We start from the raw sequence: 20,063 nt of genomic DNA on the forward strand, positions 1-20,063 counted from the left end.
CTGTGCTCCTTCCCAATTGTAAAGCACTAAAGTATATATGCTGGCACTATATAATTAACATTTACTTATGAACATTTATTTTATATAGCACCAGCATCTTTCATTGCACTTTACATTTAAAATTATCAAATGTTAAATAATAATAATAATAATAATAATAATAATAATAATAATAATAAGGTCCTAAAACAAAAATATTTTATACATACATTAATTCATTATCATTTACATTAAACCAAAACCAAAGTGAATATGTTAGTTTACACTGTAATTATTATATCTTCTCTACTCAAATGAATTGTTATTGTTTGTCTGTGACATGTTGTGACTTTCAGCGAGGTTCACTGAAGAGGTTTTCAAAGCTCTGCAACATCTCAGCTGGAAGAAGACATCATAGGGCCTAGGGCAAAATACTGATTGTGCCCCCCCCTCATATTTATGGAGCGCAAAATTAACTGAGGACCATGTAAAAAGCTCACACACTATGGCTTCGGCATTGTCAGGAAGACTCCCTGAAATAGTAGCAATCTCCCTGTCTCCCTGAAGAGTCTAACAATCACCCTGATTGCACCTTACTCCCATTATGAAACTGTTATATTTAAAAAAAACAGAGATATATACATTAAAATGGGATCATTAGTATCATTTCTCTGCATTGGTTATAAGGCACAATGATCCCTATGGCTACATGTATTTTCTGAGAAATATCGGTGTACTTTCATCAACAAATAGATCTTACTTGCAGCTTTTGGGCTCGTTTACATTTGGATGTAAGTCAATTTTATGGCACGCCTCTCAGATGTAGCAGTGCACACCCACTTTACAGCACGCTCATAGGTGCTGTTTTCATGATCTCCCTGAAATGTTTTTTCAAAAGTAAGTAAGTATGCATTGGAAACAATTTTGTTTGTGACAATTTATCACCAAGTGGTAAGTTAGACAAATAGTGTGGAGAAGTACCAGCATGACATTATTGTTTTATTTGCCCACTCTGATCACTATAGGGTAATAGGTTGCATATAATTGGATCTGTTCTCCCTTTCAAGCTTTAGTTAAGTTAATATTAGAGATGAGCGGTTCGGATACTGTGGAATCCGAACCGCTCCGAACATAGCGGATCCGAGTCCACCCGAACCCTGTTCGGGTGTTCCCCGCCTGACTCAGATCCCCGTTCGGGGCCGAACGGCGGCCTCCTGATGTCAGATTCTCGCGAGAGACTCCGACATCAGGGCTCCTCTAGTGTAGGGCAGAACGCTGTGATAGCGCTCTGCCCTACACAGCTGTTATAGCAGCCAATGAGAGTCAGGCAGACTCTCATTGGCTGCTGCACGGAGGGAGCCAGTTGGAGCTCACTCATGAGCTCCATCTTCCGGGTCCCTCCACGCGTAATAGAGCAGCAGAGCGGGACGGACGGAGGCAGGAGCGGGGATTCAGGTAAGTTTTTTTTTACATTTTTTTTATGTGTGTGTGTTTTTAAGGGGGCGTTAATGGGGGGCATGCTAATGGGGGCACTGCTACTGGGGGGCATACTAATGGGGGGCATGCTAATGGGGGCACTACTACTGGGGGGCATACTACTGGGGGGCATACTACTGGGCACATGCTAATGGGGGCACTACTACTAGGGGGCATACTACTGGGGGCATACTACTGGGCATACTACTGGGTGCATGCTAATGGGGGCACTGCTACTGGGGGACATACTACTGGGAGGCATACTACTGGGGGCATGCTAATGGGGGCATACTACTGGGGGGCACTGCTACTAGGGGGCACTGCTACTGGGGGCATACTAATGGGGGCACTGCTACTGGGGGGCATGCTAATGGGGGCACTACTACTGGGGGCCTGCTACGAGGGGCATACTACTGGGGGCACTGCATAGGGGGCCCTCTACTAAGTGGACTGCATAGGAGGCACCACTACTGGGGGCATTGTGTAAGGGACACCACTGCTGGGGGCATTGTATAAGTGGCACTACTACTGTGGGCATTGTATAAGGGGCATTACTACTGTGGGCTTTGTGTATAAGGGTCACTACTGTGGGCATTGTGTAAAAGGGTCACTACTGTGGGCATTGTGTAAAAGGGTCACTACTATGGGCATTGTGTAAAAGGGGCACTACTGTGTGTCGTAACATAATTAAGAGACTCTACTTTATGGTGTAATGTGAATCATTACACCATTTCTCTCTTTAAAGCGCTGCGGAATATGTGTGCGCTATATAAATAACTGGTAATAAATAAATAAAATCAGGGACACTATGTGCGGTGTAATGTGAATAAGATTGTACACTGTGACTCCTAGGGCCGTAGCCCACTTTGTAAACAAGTACTGTGATTCTGCTGGCCGTACCCCACTGGGTAGGTGCACTACTTTTAATTTCTGCCCCTGCAGTGTGGCAATGTGTCATTGATGTGCTTTAAACTGTGGTGTCTGTGACGCTGCTTTGTCCCTTGGTAACCAGTCAGCTCACTGTAACCTTTGGCCAATAATGGTGAAAACTATCATTTAAACTGTGAGGTTGTCTAAATTGACTGTAAATGACTGTAAATTAAGGTTATTGATGCTAATAATACTCTAGGAAGAAAAAAATCCCAATTTATGTGATTTTAGCTTTTTTTTTGCTCATTTTTGTAAAAGAAATCCAAATCCAAAGCCATTCACCGCAGTTTGGCAAATCCAAATTCAAAGCCGGATGACGAATTAGAACCAAATCCAAATCCGGCAAAAATGGTCCGGTGCACATCCCTAGTTAATATGAAATATGATGTTACTTGAAGCAGGCCTGCAGTGTAATGTGGGGTACACACTTGAACGACATACAGTTAGACCGGCCAACCAATCTAACAATTTGGCAAGGTTATGTACAAACGACCTTGTTCATACACACTTACCAATGGGCCGCCTGTTATGTCTGGCCAGAAGAACCAGCTGTGATGTCATTATCTGGTTCTTGTGACCAGCATATGGGTCGTTCATGTGTACACACAAGCAGATGTGAAAGCTATATCTTTCAGATATGTACACACTGCCAGATGGACTGAAAAATATATTGTTTGTTGGCTGTACGAACAATATATCGCCTAGTGTGTACCCAGCATTAGAGTGTGTGCAGTTTGTGTAAATTTTACACACTGGCAGATAGTTCAGCCATTCAGTTGAATGGCCGATATATCGCGAGTGCATCGGCAGGTGTGTTCCACCAATATGTCTGTGAACGACGGTACTCACAGACACATCATATCGGCTGTGCAGCACAGCGATGACATATATATTTGTAGAAATATATATAGGCGATATATATTAGTAGATATATATAGGCGCATCTGGATGTGTGTACGGGCGCTTGGCTGACCGCCCATATACTTGCTGCAGGGACTGAAGTCACAGCTGTGACGTCAAAACAACATGTCTAGCGGCTGACCGGTACGTGTATATACTTACCTGAATCAGCCGCTCAGTCGGCGCAACGGCCATATAGCGATCAAGTCAACCTAGTGTGTACCCAGATTAACTGTTCTTATATATGACCTGGTGTTCTGGTGGGGATTACCTTCACAGATAGCATGTCTGTTAATAAAACTAAATGTATTATTTATTTATGCTCCCACACCCCCACTGTTAAATTTTTAAATGATAAATAATTTTACTAAAATATCTAAACAAATATACTTACATAATTCCTGTCCTCTGCGGGAAGTGGCAGATTGTCTCAATCTGTACTGGGATCACTGGTTTGGATGGTCCAGTTCCTTACAAAGTTTTTATTCGGGGAGGGGGGGGGGGCAGATTTATCAAAGCTTATGGAGAGAAAAAGTACCAACCAATCAGCTTCTGACTTTCATTTTACAGGCTATGTGTTTTAAAATTACAGTTAGGAGCTGAGTAATTGATACTTTATCTCTCTCCACTTTATCTCTCTCCAAGCTTTGATAAATCTCTCCTCAGCCTTAATTATGTCAGTATGAGCACCTGGGTCAGAGGAGTGTGTGCTGAGCTCTTCCAATCATGGCTTCAGTACAGTTGATACTTGTACACTGTTAGTATAGCCGCCAGGTCTGCGGCCATGTTTTAATACATTTACCCCTCTAAACGCTAGCGGTGTGATTATAATTAAGCCCCCATCACTAGACGTTTTGTTAGAAAAACTAATGTTCAAGAACATTTATAAATGTTATTTATTATTAAAAAAATGGAAGCTCTGAATTGACCAAAATTATGAAGAGTATAAACAAACATAAACATAAGAGATTCAGATTGCTTTGTTTATCATAAACTTGTAAATCCAGATAAAGATACAGCTTCCTACTCTAGTATAGCATTTCATTCTCTTTACCAAATGTTTATTTATTTTGATTTTTAATCCAGCAGCCTTGAGCACAGTGCAATCCATATAGTCTCAATGCCTCACTTATGAATGCGCAACATACAAGATTCTGACCATATTTTATTGTGTTCTCTGCATTAAGTGAGAGGTGAAGGTTGCCTGGGTCATCTAATAATAGCTAGAGACACGTATGAATTTATTCTCTCTCTTTGGATTAACATGAGACATAAATTCACATAAGCAGTGCTTCCTCATGTGTATTAAATATACATTAATGTATCCCTTTTTACATAGGAATAAAATACATATTCATAGGCATATATCCACATGTTCTGACAGCACAGTTAGGTTGTTACGGTAAACTAGATATTTTTTTTGTTATTATTATATTTATATATTTTATTTTTATTTGGTTGCTTCTCTAAAACCTGTCACTTTTTGAAGCAGCCCTTGGGCCCAGCTTGTGCCTGTGTGTATCTCATCCCGAAGTCCTGAGTGTCAAATGTCAGGCCGTGTACTGTGCTGTCAAAGTGGAGAAAAGACTTAGATGATTGATGACTGGAAAGGCTGAAATATAAACCTCTGCAGCAATTGCTTCTTTTACAAAAAAACACTAGGGCTACCCACAGTGACTATAACCAAGGTCAGTTCACATACCATTACACCCACTGCTTTAGGCTGCTAACAAGTCCTACCATTCATGAGAAACTTTTCTTGTCCCTGTTTCCTCTTCTGTAATTCTGACTCCTTCATTCCCTTCCCTCCCCCATTTCTCCAAGAACCCCCTGCCAAAATTTGCAGACACTTAATCCCAATAAAAAAAAGCATGGCCTTTTTTTCCCTTCAGGCTCCCTCTGATACTTGAAGCCACAGGCTGCATCTTTCTGCTGCATAAGTCAGATGACAGGATTATTAATGGCGCAGGGCGCTGTCATATCTAATTTCATGCATATTCATGAAGAGAACCGTACAGATGAGACCATGCAATATGGGGGGTGACCAAGCTCTCTCCCGCTATATAATGTCACATGCAGAGATTAAATATATTTAAATAGCAGAGCATAATACAATTATGTATACAAGGTGCCCAAGTTTATGACAGCTTTGACCTTGATTATTTGATCTTACTGGGTTAATACATTATGGTATTGTGTTGTCACTACGTGTGAAGCTGGTGCTTGGTTTTATGTATTACGCCTTTTAGCAAGGTGGAGTGTAAAAATAAAATGTGCTTCACCACCTGTCTGAGAATACATTCAGAACCATTGCATAATTTTTTTCCCCCTCTGTAAACTTGTAACATAAATATTTAGAGATCTGGGATAAGTGTCAGGTGCTCCCAATTGACCAAGAATCTAGCTGAGAGATGATGTCCCCTTCTCAGCTGTTGTAGGTACTGTAGATACCTTCAAATATTTAGGAATTTAAATAGTAACTAGTCCCAATTTATACTCTTGTTGCTCAACATAAGTCCCAAAGCAGCTTGAAATGACATTAATGTGGAAAATCAAGTATCTCATTGACTTCTTGTACGATTTCAGGTAGTCTCTGGTCTGGTTTCCCCAGTAAATTTTCAAAGAAATCAAATCCATTAAACTATCCTTCATTTGGGGTGCACTCACCGGCTTTTTATGCTGTCCTACTGTAGTTAAGGTTAGATGGTGGTTTACAGAAAAAGAGAGAATGGGTGATATACTGTATTTTTGGTTGGCACTATGTAATTTGATAATGAAGTCATGGTGGGCCCATTAATTTAATGGGATGTGCTGTGACCTTTAATCCTAATGTGGTTTGAGCTATCAACTGAATGTAGATCTGTGTTTAGGGAGATATGTATTAAATGTGAATACAGAAAATATATAATGTCGAGGCTGAATGTGGGAAATGTGTCTGTTTATTAAAAGTGAATGATATTAATTTAATGTTGGAGCCTATCAGAGAGAGGGTTGCCTAATTGCCACAAGTCACCCAAATGAGAAGAAGGAAAGGACAAAATAAAAGAGGATGCTTACTTACATGGGTCTCTAAATACTACATTGTTACTGTTTACTCTGAAAAACTATTGGGATTTATCAACAGATGTGTCCTCTTACATCCTTTCAGAACGCGCAAAAAATGTGCACACACATTGCGCCATACAATTACCGCAGCAGCGTACGCTATGGTACGCTATGGCGCACACTGCAATTGCACCATGCAAACCTATGGAGTCGCGGGTGCAAACGTAGTGCTCATATCTGCTCGCGGGCACACACCTCGCGCCATGCGTGGTGCGATTGTACTGCGTATGCTGCAAAGATGCAAGAGGACATATCTCAATCATCACATTCATTATCTACACACGGATGTAACATTTCGAGCAATACTAGTATTATACCATTGCTCTTATTTCTATTTGTATTTTTATGTGACATAGGATTATATTATTGGAGGACAATTCATCTGCTACATCGTTTAAGGAGACCCATTTATATTCAGAACATTGCATTCATATTTTTTGACACATTGCATGTTGGGACAATTCTTAGCGCATGTGTGACCAATCTTTCTCATACATGCATTAGTAAGTTGGTAACTCTATTTTGGTCATTTTGGTCATTGTTCTGCTTTGGAATGTTGCACCATAGTTTTGATTTATTTTTTGTACATTGAAAAAATGATGTCCATATCCTAGCATTTAATGTTTGTAGGAGTCCAAGTCAATGGAGAGGAGATTGCAATAGCAAAGCTACACAACTTGAAACCTGAATTTGATTTCCTTGTAGTAGTGTTAGAAGCTAACACATCCAAGCTAACTAAAGAAATTGTCAGGACAAAATAGGGACTAGAACCAAAGACATAGAGAATTAAAATGTTTTTTATGTACCACATATGTGGGCAAACGTCATAGCAATAAGTATATTAGAGCAAAGAGGCTACAGAGTCCAGTTCACAAAGAGTGCATTATATGGAACAAAAGATGGACTGTTATAGCTATAGGTACCTGGTGCTGTCAATTATATGTCCTTGACACACAACACTGTTATGTGAGATGAGAACATCTGACCTACCATCTATGATGCTCTGGCACAGAAGGTTATGTCATCTTGAATATTACAGTGTCCAGAAACTCCTAGATAGAATGGCTACAGGAATATCAGTGACTGATGACTAATACAGAAAAGACAATATGTGAAGCGGTATTATAGGCAAGCAAAGTTGTTGTCCATTTCCAAAATCAGCAAGCAGAGCTGAGGCACCCCTGAAACTGTGGTCCAGTGGAGGGTAAGTCAATAAGTGGATACAGAATCTTCAAAACATTCATCGATGACTTCACAAGAATGACACACATTTACTTCATCAAAGAAAGAGTGAAGTGATGAACAAGATTATAGACTATAAGAAATTAGTAGAGACACAAACTGGTCACAAAAATATTGACATCTGATCATGGAGAATATCTCAACAAAGATGTGAAAATCTTCCTGAAGAAGCATTATAATGAGCATCAATTGACCATTGCATACAAGCCAGAGTAGAATGGTGTAAGTGATCATGCAAATCGTACTTTAGTAGAGAGAGCCCAATGTATCCTGAAAGATGCTGGCCTAAACAAGTGTTTTTGGGCGGAAGCAGTGACCATGGCAGTCTCTTTGAAAAACCATGCTACCACAGTTGCCTTGAAGGTCAAGACACCAATAGAGGTGGGAGAAAACCAAGTATCAGACATCTCTTAGCTTTTGGGTGTGCTGCCTATGTACACACACCTAAAGAGAGAAAATGTAAGCTGGATGCAAAGTCCATTAAATGCATCATGCTTGGATATTGCCAAGAGAATAAAGGTTGTAGACGTTGGAATCCAAACACCAAAAGCTTGTGAAGTCAATGGATGTTACATTCCAAGTGACAGTACCACATACAGAAAAATGTGGAATTGGATTTGCAGAACAAATATGTGTTTCTGGATATGCCAGCAGCTGGAGACATACCTAAACCAGAAGTTAACAGCATGGACATCCAACCACAGAAAATAACTTCTGCAAGAGTAAACAGTGAAAAACCACAAAAGAGATCTTATGTGGAACTTGCAAATATTACATTCTGTGAGTCTCAAAATATCCAAGAAGAAAAGTCAAGAAATGAATGGTGTGAGCGGAACTTCACAACAGCCAAGGTAGTTCTTCACCAGGAAGAGACTTTGGGGTATATTTACCAAAGTGCATGTTTTTAGAAGTGGAGATGTTGCCCATAGCAACCAATCAGTTTCTAGCTATTATCTTCTAAAAGGTGCTAGATAAATGATAAGTATAAATAATTGGTTGCTATGGGCAACAACTGCATTGCTACCTTCATACATCACTGGCTGGTGCTCTGTATGTTCTGCTCAAGCTCTGCTCTATCCAGATTAACAAGTGTGTAATTGTGAGTACGGCTGTACCAGTTACTACTACACTTCAATATACCTGACACCTGGTTAAGCACCTGGACTGTTTAGTGTATCTAAATTTCTGCTGGTGTTGCTATTTAACTCTGCATACTATCAGGGTCGCTGAGAGGTGGGATACTAATTATGTGAGCCCAGTCTTGTCGGAGAGACCTGGGTCCACCGCCGCCCTCCTCCCTCTTACCTGTCAGCAACAGGAGCCTCTCTCCTCAGCCTAGCACACACTGCTTTGTGCTGGGCTGCAGTGGGGCCAGGAAGGCTGCTGCCGCTGAGCAGAAGCAGCAATCTCCTCTGCCTGTGCAAGGTTGACATCACACTGAACATCATCCCTCCCTCACCCGCTGGACTCACGGCTAGCCCACATTTCAGCAAATACTCTTTTCTATTTATTTTCCTAAAGGGGACATGACCACACCTCCCGAGATTAGGCCACGCTGTCTGAAAAGTATTCAGAGATGGACGGCAATGCACAGCCACATGGTAGCGGTTGTGCATTACTGTCCAACTAATATTCAAATGCAGCAGGAGGTATCTGTAGGCAAAAGGCGCCTCCTGTCAGCATCTGAGATCCGAGTGCCATGTCTGAAGACGCAACATCACATCACCATTGCAGCCATCAGTCGTGATGGCAGCAGTATTCGCCTATTTGAGTAAGCTATAGCCTGCTCAGCCAGGGTCAGGAAGTCTACATCAAAAGATGCAGACCTTGGCCCTGGCACCTGCAGTAAATGGGGTTGATGCCCCCGTTTCCGGAAATACCGACCAACCATGCCCCCGCTCCACCTCAAATGGTTGGGGGCACAATATGCGATGAGGCAGGACCTGTTCTGTACATGCGCAGAATGGGTCCTGTGCATGGGGTTTGCGTACATCTCTGTATAATGACTAGAGTCAATCCATATTAATAAAACATGGATAAAAAACAGCTTGAAGGGTTGCTATTGTAATATAGATAACAGTGAGTGCACTATAATGAAAAACATAAAATATGCACAATTACTGTACATTATAGGGTCAAGGGTTCTGATGCTTTGATTTAAACCCAGGGAGAGATATATGTGTAGTATTTGTATGTTTAGGGTTTGGGGGTTTCTCTTGCTTGGGAACCTGGCTAAAATTGTACTGTCATCATGTCTTTTCAGTAACTTCCATGTTACATCTACCAGTTGATATCACGTTGAATTCTGATTTTGATGTAAAAACATGAAACTCCTTGTGTGCCGAGCACTAAGTATAGATGTGCTGAATAGAGAATTGTACACATTACACTTTGCCCAAGTTTGACAAGTAATCTTACTGATCATTATTGTGTGAACTTTCCAATTTTCATTATGCAAATTAATTTGAGATTTGATCTAATGAATTACAATTAATTTCACCCATCTTTAGTCATTTGTAGCAATGGTTTCACCTTGTTCATGAGAATCACCCCAAGGAGTGAATATAGCACAATTTTTTTTCTAAGTTACATTCAAGCATTTGTCTCTGTTAAAATATCATAAGGTGACATCATATATGGCTATAAATAAACAGACTTATATAGAAGTAAATCTCCTTTCTCTAAATATTTTTTATTTAAATTCAAAATACAGAGGAGATATAGGGCTAAGATAACTTTATACTGTATTTCTGAACATGAGATATAGTAGTTGGTAATAAAGAATATATCTAGTGTTGGGGTCACATTGAATCAAGAAGGACAGGATTCAGTAATAAAATCTTGAAAACAATAGGTCGGTGACTCTTGATGTTTCCTCAAAAAGTTATCTGCTTTCATGAAATACTGCTACCCCGGTGTGAGGCCAAGCAATTAGTGGGTACAGGATATAAAGGGTACAGGGTGTGCGGTGCACATGGGCCTTGAGTGAACGCGGGCTTCGCATAACACACCCTGTGCCCAGAACAATATGCAATGCAGCATGTTCACTCCCCTACCATGCCAGCGGCACCCTCTTTTGTGTGATATATTTGGAAAGATGCCATAGGCTAATTTGAAGAAGCTGGTAGTATACAAAAGCATTTTTTATCTTCCATGCAGATGCATACTCCATCTTCCGAAAATATCACATGGAAGGTGGTGACATTGGCAAAAGGTGTATTATTGATTGGTGCACGCTGTTCACATCACTGCTGCAACTTTGGCGAGATCCAAGTGCTGCTTAAGATGCATCGGATGATCTGCGAGACCATTGGCCATCTGAGTAACCCAGAGGTTACTCAGGTTGGCCCTCGAAGCTCTGTATCCGAGGCCAGGAAGTCCCCAGTTTTTTGTGGGACGGAGGCCGCCACCACCTACACCCTACCGCCAAACAGCCGCAGCCTGATTGGGGCACTGCATGCCAAGATGCAGGATCCATTCTAGAACAATGCCAGAACGGGTCCTGTGCATGAACAGGCGCCTCACCATTGTAGATGTACGCAGGACCATACACTTCTACAGATGCCGCTAACTTGAAGGTAGGAATTGAAAGAAAGACTCGGCCTGTACTACATTTGAAGCCTGTCAATCTTGAGGCTGTCTAGTTGTTGAGGAACTACATGACAGGGTGCACATAAACAGCTGGATAGACAAATGTTGCCTATCTGTACGCTTCCTTATCTATGAACCACTCTCAACCCCACAAAGTGTGCATCCTCCCTACTTGCTGTACATCTGTCATCTTAAACAGTATAACCTATCACTATTCATCATTTCCCACTCCACATGCTGTCCTCAGCTTAGCCTGGGAACCTGTTACTAATCAAAATCAAGAAAAAATGTTTTTCACTGGTAGCTAAAGATGCTACAGTATGTGACCGAAACCAATTAAATATTCTACACTATACTAATTTACCAATCAACTGCAAAAATCAGGACATGCCTGGAATTCACAAATGATTAGGAATATTGTGTTATAATAGATACAACTTGATTGCACATGACTATGCCACCTATGAATCAAGACAGCAACCAATACAGCTTTGCCATACTAATGATCCAAGAACACGTGATCTTTGCTTTAAGAAAACATTGAACTGTCCTGGAAAAAATAGGACAGGAGGGGTATGCTGATGATACTTTATTGCTGTATGCTAAGCAGGGGCGTTTCAAGTAAGGAGGGGGCCCATGTGCAGTTTCTGTCCGGGGATCCCTCCTCTCTATCCGGCGGCTGGCTGCGCACTGAGTGCAGCGCATCGCTGCACCGGTAGACTCTGGGCACTAGTGCTGCGCCCATTTACCCTGTGTTTTCCCTACTGCGCATGTGGAAAATGATGGGAAAATGACAGCAGCGACCATTTAACAGATGAATACCGGTGCTGATGTGGGACTCCGGCTGTGGAGTGGTAAGTATTAAAAATAAGGGTGTGCGGTGTGGGCCCCCCTGGACCCAGGGGCCCGTGTGTCCTGCACACCCTGCACCCATTATAGAAACACCCCTGATGCTAAGGTTCCTGGTAAATGACTAACCACAAACAACATTTCACAAGTTGCTATTGATTTTATTGATTTCTCACCTGAGTAAATGGAGTCATAAGTAAAGGGGCCTGTACATCTGAGATGGATTGGCTAAATTCCCAGTTCTGCTGACGCTGGAAATTAAACATGTTAAACAATCACGGTTCTACTGATCACTTGACGTAGGGACTGATTCAGAGGTGGTCACAGGTGTGATTGTTGCAGCATCTTCGGTAACAGACAATCTGTAAAGATATGTAAATTATTATCTTTTGAGAGGAGACGCCCCACCTATGACTTCTCAGATCTACTGCATGCTACCCAAGATGCAGCATCGGATCACCATCAGGAACATTGGGAGGACCATTTTACATCTGAGTAACCCTAAGATTACTCAGAAAGTCCACCGCCACAAGCTGCCAAGGCCAGTGATTTTGCGTTGGAAGATGCAAATGCTGGTTTCAGCACCTCCCCAAAATGTTGTGCCACACCTCCATTTTAAGCAGTAGCTTCCTTCACCTCCCCAAAACATCCGCAGCTTGTCAATCAAGATGCATCATACAGCAAACTGTGAATGGGGATGCGGTAACTTTGGGGCACATACGGTACACACTGCAGCCTCGGCACATTTACAGTCCTGAAACCGTCAGTCATTTGCAGCCGATTCGAGACTGCATCCAGGGCTGAAAGAAGTTGCTGCTTTGTGATCTGTTTGTGGAATATAATCATGTTTCATTGCAACTTAATGCAGTTTGTTTCAAGTTCCACCTCTAAATTCTATTTCTAGGCAAGCCAATTAGATATCTTAGGAGATTCAATTAAGCGTGAAGCCCTGTAAGTCTTATGTGATTCTGGATTAATGGAATGAAACATTGCTTATTTTTGCTTACATCTCATAGAGGGGATTTAGTCGGCATCCCGGTGTGCGGGAAACCGACGGTCTAAATACCGGCACCAAAATCCTGACAGAGTCGGGATCCTGGCACCAGTATACCGACTGCCTGCATCCTGAAGGGAGGTTTAGGGTTAGGATGCAGGGTTAGGCACTAGGGGAAGGGTTAGGCTTATGCACTGGGAGGGAGGGTTAGGCTGAGGGTCTGGGGAGGGGGAGGTTAGGTTTGGGCTCTAGGGTAGGTTAGGTTTAGGCACCAGGGAGGGAGGGTTATGGTAGGGGTTAGGGTTAGTGCTAGCATACTTACCTATGGGTGTCGGTATTCTGACTTTTGGGATGCTGCTGTCGGTATTCTGACCAGTGGCATCCCGACTGCCGGCAATCCATACCCAACCCCTCATAGAGTACTCTAATACTGTAATACATGGAAGTGTGCACAGCTATACATTGTGCAAGGCTTCTTCGGGACCTTGTACTTAATGGGATCCTTCTCAATTTGAGCGAAAGATTTAAAACACTATGCTGAGTATCCAGGACAACATATATATGTGAATTAGATTTCGTTAGATATGAAATGATTGTGTAATAAATGTATTGTATTTGGTGAACAAATAGCTTCAGAAACAGGCATTAATTTTCAATATCAACCCCTTTATTAGAATCTGGGGAAAATGCTACTGAGGGCCTGATTCAGATTTGGGAATAGAGGGCTGGATTCAGTTACATGCACTGCTGAATGCAGATTCACAGCTAGCGGGAATCAGCGCATTCCCAGGAAACATTCGGCAAGTATGGTGGCTGGCTGGCTTGTAATAGGTCGATCAGAATTGGAAGATCCAAGTCCTCATAAACTCTAACTCAATATGTAAACAATGATAGTGAAAGTGGGTCTGGGATAAATATTGAACATAGATTTGAACATTCTGGGGCTAATTCTGAGTTGGGAGCAAAGCAAATAAGCAAGTATCATTGCAGCTTGGCAAAACCATGTTGCACTGCAGATGGGGAAAATTTAAAATGTTCAGGGATACTTAATTTTGAGAGGGGCATGTCCAAGCTCAAATCTAAATTGTGTAGCGACTTGGAAAAACAATATTAAAATATTTTATATTTATTAAGCCACCCCATACATTTATTTTTTGTTAATGTCTTTAGACCACAATTGATCTTGGTAATGAACGATGCAATGCAGCATTAGTTATTGTTTGGAGTGTTCATCGTAACGCAGCATTAGTTATTGTTTGGAGTGTTCATCTTACCACTGATTTCAAATAAATTAGCAGAATTCCTGTGTGTCTTTCTATTTAAACTGTTTTACAATTACCCAGCACTGTCTAAACCCTGTAACAAATTTGGGGGCTCATCCGGAATTAGCAGTGGGGATTGCAGGACGCTAGTAAAACTGTCACAGGAAGGACTCACCAATTGGTATGACTGTATGTACAAATGCTGAACGTGGGTGTCTCAGTCCTTACACATTCGGCTGCATGGATGTGCACAAAGTATGGAATTGGTAGCAACATCTGAATAAAATTACAGATAGACAACCACCAGTACACGCTTCTGTGTGCACTTCGGAGTCCATCTCTGAAACTGCCCATCTCTTTGTGACTTTACAGTAACTGATTATGTCATTCTTGAATATATTATTAAATCTGTGAATGTGGAAGCAGAAATACAAAAATTACTAATTAGCTTGAGTAGAACTAAACACACAACTGCTAGTGAAGTTCAGCAACCCGTAGACGGGCAGCTCTTAGAGGTAAACAAATCTAATTAAAGAAACATATAAGGGGAAGCACAAGCTAGATCTACCATTCAAGAATTAACTGCACAGGTCTCTGAACTGACTAAAAACTGTGTAAACTAAGATTAAACCTGTTGAGGGGGAATTCAAAATGTTGTCAGCTCCACAATTAAAAAATCAATGATGTCAGGGAAAAAGGAAAGTAGAGGCAAATGACAGTAATGTACAAACAGGGAAAAATTTGATTTCAGTGTTTCAAATGTGGCCAAACTGGACACAGAAAAGTACAGTAGCTTATCTAAGTACAAAAGTCGATAAATGGGACAACCAGTGACTCCCAAAATTAATGAGTCCCTTTATTGATTGAAGTTTGGGAGAGTAGGAAGAGCAAAACAATGTAATAAGTGTAAAAAGCTCTTGTATTGATCAGATTAAGGTTTATGGGGGCTTCAGGGTAACTAACTTGTGGGGATCCCTACCAATAAAATCGATATGCTGATGATGTTATTAAAAAGTATAATGTGTAAATACTTCCAGTGCCATAAATGTGTTAAACACACTGTACAGCCCCCAGATCACATTATGCCATACAGAAACACCTGTTCACATTTACCACAATGCCCCCTACACTGGTAATGTAGATACCCTGTGTGTGCGGTCCCCAGCGCAAGCTCCCTGACCACCATGTTGTTAATCTGGCACTGCCTATACTTGTAGATACACACCAAATTTTTTTTAAGGTATCACAAATGCCAGTTTACTTCACACCCAGATGAATTGACAGCCTAATACATCAATAGTGAAAGGTGTCACTCAATTAATTAGAAAAGAGTGCTTCCATTGTTACACACAGGTGCTCAGATGAGCATTGTGGAATGTTCATGATTGAAATAGAATTCATTAGTAACCATTCAGCCCATTAAATGCTTATTAGGAGTTGAAAACCAGCTTAAAGTGACTGCAGCCAATGGTACACCCATACCATCTGAGGGATGTGTGGAAGACACTGTAAAAAGTCATAGTATCAGTCACGGTTGTTATCTTTTCAAGTACCTATTTTACTTAGTCTTGAGTGTGTTATCTGTCCAATACTGGGGTTTAATGTAATTTAAGAACTCGTCAGAGGCCATGATAAGCAAATAAGCAAACATGTACAAGTGGTATTGGGTTGAAAGTCCTACTAATCAAAACCATGAATGTAGAAAAAGGACAATGTTGAGACAACTGTAAAGTCTTTTGTTGCATAGAACACAGAACTAAATTGTATTGCTAATCCTAGATGCAGGATGATACCAACCCAAGGGGTGTGATTGGAGTGGTAAAGTATTGTATCCAATGTTGGACTGAGGGTGGAGTGTTGTTTGAGCCAGCCATTGAGGGCCAATGTCTTGATGGCCTTGATTTATAACCCGTCCGTGTAAAAGCACCCACATTATCTTTAAACGTTATACACATTCATGTAAAGAAGTTCAGCAAACATGATATTTACCACAGATAACAGTGTTAGAACGTGTTAGAACCAATTGATAATACATTTTCTATGAATAACAGTGCTGAAGATAGAACAGGGATGTGAAGTGTAAAATTCATTAAAATGATTGCAAACCATTACAGATGAAGGGAAAAGATCATACTAAGGTGAAATAGAATAATTCTGTCCCTGTAGCAGAAAAGTGAAATCCACCAGTAGATTGTATTTTATTGTATCCAGTGTTGGACTGAGGGGGAGTGACGTTATTTGAATCAGCCATTGAGGGCCAATGTCTTGATGGCCTTGATTTATATCCAATCCTTGTAAAAGTACCCACAGTATCTTCAAACGTTATACACATTCATGTAAAGCAATTACAGATGAATGGTGAAACATAATAATTCTGTCCCTGTAGCAGAATATGGAATCCACCAGTAGATTTGCAGAAGAAAAGGAAGTGGTCAGCTTTATGAAGTAGTTGATATCTTTGCCAGAAATGAGGATGACATAGGCTGCATTCCAGACTTACAGTAAGTTTAAGAATTAACATAGAAGATGAGTCACCTGTTCAGAAATCATACAATTCAATACCCAAGCCTCTATGGGCTCTATTTATTAACATTATTTTTACTAAAATAAAGTGAAAAAGGGTGTTTTCACACCCTTTTCACATTATTTTAGTATCACCTATAGTTATTACAGGGCAATTGGAGTAGAATTAGTAAAATTCTACTCCAACCCCTAGTATCACTTATTTTTAGTAAAGCAGATCACATTTCCCATAATTGTAATGGGAAATGTGATCCGACCAGAGTTACTAAAAATAAATTGTAAAAAAATACCGGGGGAAGCCCGGTAACCAGGGTCTCCCCTGGTTACCGGGCTCCCACTCTGCTCTAATGGGGAGAGCAGAGGCGGGAGCTGGTACCAGTAATCAGCTATGTGGTCTAAACAGACCGCAAGCTGATTGCTGTAAAAAAAAAAAAAATAGAAAATTTTTTTGTTACTTACCTGAATCCAGGGACCGGTGATTGGGCCTCCGGTGATGGCACCTCTCCGGTCAGCTGGTCTCCCATAGTGCACTGCGGCCCGGTCATCAGGTGATCGGGTCCCAGTGCAGTATGGGATTTCACCTGATCGGGAAGCCCGGAGAAGATCACTGTAGGCCAGGAGGATGCAGGTAAGTGTAATGAAGGGAAGGGGGGGTCACGGGGGGGGGAGGGGGGGTCACGGGGGTCCGTGACCATGGGGGGTGGGGCTTAGCATCGGGGGGTAGCAGCGACGGTGCGTTGGCGCATGCGCGGGCTCTTAGTCACTGTATTTTTTCCAAAAATACCGTGACTAGAGTGCGGATGGGATCCGCAGGGACAAAGCTTTATCACAAGCTCGGTCCCTGCAAGGGATTTATAGTAAATCCCTGTGATATTGCCTGAATTCGCAATGCGAATTCACTTGGTAATATCACACTACAATCCGCATTCAATATGCGGATTGTAGTAAATAGAGCCCTATATAAGGTAGGCAAGGAGTACATGCAGAATCTACTAGACAGAACTGGATAAGGAAATCCAAGTCTCCCTATTAATTTCTAGTAGTGTGTGTTTGAAAAAGAGATGGTAACCTTTAGCTATATGTGGACTTTAGATAATTCAATAAAAAAAAACATTCCACAGCAACACTTTTCTTAAACTTCAAATTTTGTTGGATAACTTAGATGGCTATTTCTAATTTTTGATCCTTAATCAGGTTTGTGCATCCTATGAAAACATTATGGCAGAATAATCATCTCACTGCATTTAATACACTGTGGGACCTATATGAATTGATACACAATCTATTTGACATGATAATTGCTCCTACAGCCTTACAGAGGTGTATAGAGACTCTGTATGGAGGTGTATTGAAAGGAATACAAGATGAATGTTATTATCAATATTTAAATCTTGTCCTATGCTACTCAAAAACTGTAGAATATCTTTGAAGAGTCTTTGATTGGATCCTGAGTGTGGCATAAAGTTAAGACCCAAGAAATGTGAACTGTTTAAGAAGAAAATAGATATCTTGGCTGTCTAGTTTCCAGTGAAAGAATACAAATTGATCTACAGGATTTAGAAGCAGTTCTTCTGTTAAAAGATAAATAACCATATACTGTAGGAGAGGTGAGGAAACTATTATGTTTCCTATGCTACTATCATTCATTTGTACAATAATTTTTCAGAATTACCAAGCCTCTTTATGAACTCCTTCAATCAGAGATAAATCCAATGAGGGCAACATGAATGTTAACTACTCAAAGATCAGAGACAAAGTGAAGAGCCAAAACAGTGGACAGTTACCATCCAAAACACCAATAAAATGGACAACTGAGCATAAAGTAATGCTTGCTAAACTGGTTGACATTTCAACTCAACCACCAGTGTGGCATATCCTAAATTTGAAGTACCATTTGTGCTACATACCGATGCATCTATTGATGACACAGTCACGGGCAGTGCTCTATCAATGCCAAAAGGGAGAACTATGAGTAATTGGCTATACAGGTAGATCCAGAATGCTGACCCCTGCAGAGTTACAATATCACTTACACTCTGGTAAGCTCGCATTTATGGCATTGAAGTGGGCAATATATGATAAATGTAGATATTAACTGTACTGTACACCTACCTTCACTGTCTATACAGATAGCAACCCACTTGCATATGTGTTGAGTACAGTACAGTCAGACTGAATGCAGTTGTTATCAATGGGTTACATAACTTGCAGACTTTCATTTTGACATGAAGTACTATCCTAGTAAAGCCAATGTGGATGCTGATACATTGTCTGGGATGCCTATAAACCTGCTCAGGAATATACTGAATCAATGCCACCTAAGGTAATATTTGTTATTTGTCAAGGAAGTTATGCTGTTGTAGATGGAGATGCACCACGGATAGCTGCTCTGAATCTCTACCCTGAGGAAGCCAGTGATGGCTGCAATCACAGCAAATGAACAAGTCCACTATTCTCAAATAGAGATGTGAGCAGTGCTCAAAAAATGATCAAGACATTTGAGAGATATTTCTGTACAAGTCTAGAGGAAAAAACTCTTAGTTACCAAGAAAATAAGGCAATGAACAGTGAAGCCCAGAAAATGGTGCATGAATGGAACAGGCTCCTGATAGATTATGGAATTCTTTACCAAAAGGTGGGAGCCAAGAAACAATTTGCCCTTCCAGCAGAACTGAAACACCTTGTACTAAAACACCTGCACAATGGCATGGGACATGTAGGGACTGACACAGAAATTAATTAGGTTTAAAAAAAATTGTATTGGTCCTTCATGCAAAAGGAGATGGTATAATACATTATGTACATGCATAAAGCAAAATGTACTAATGTTTAGGAAAAAGTGCTTATGGGATCAATGAAAACAAGTGTTCCATTTGAGTTAGTGTCAGTTGATCATAGGTCTGGTTCATAGTTGTATACAAATCTGATGGTTTATGTACAACTCCGCTGGTTGGCGATCTGTGCATGCGCAGGATCTGTACTGTGCATATGCAGATCTGTGTCTGTGACTATGCAGCATTATTGACATTCAGCGTCCTAGAAAACAGGGACATGACGGCTCCATTTTCTGCTCATGCCGAGGCCAGTGACTGCATCCACAAGAGTTGAGAAACTTTTTGAAATAAAACAGTTTGGAAAAATTACAAAGCTATTTCTAATGCTCTGGAACTCCAGCGAACCACAGTGAGAGCTATTATCTCCAAAACTTTAAA

Source organism: Taudactylus pleione, unplaced genomic scaffold (assembly GCF_031769625.1).
Source record: "Taudactylus pleione unplaced genomic scaffold, aTauple2 ptg000556l, whole genome shotgun sequence".
Lineage (NCBI taxonomy): Eukaryota > Metazoa > Chordata > Amphibia > Anura > Myobatrachidae > Taudactylus > Taudactylus pleione.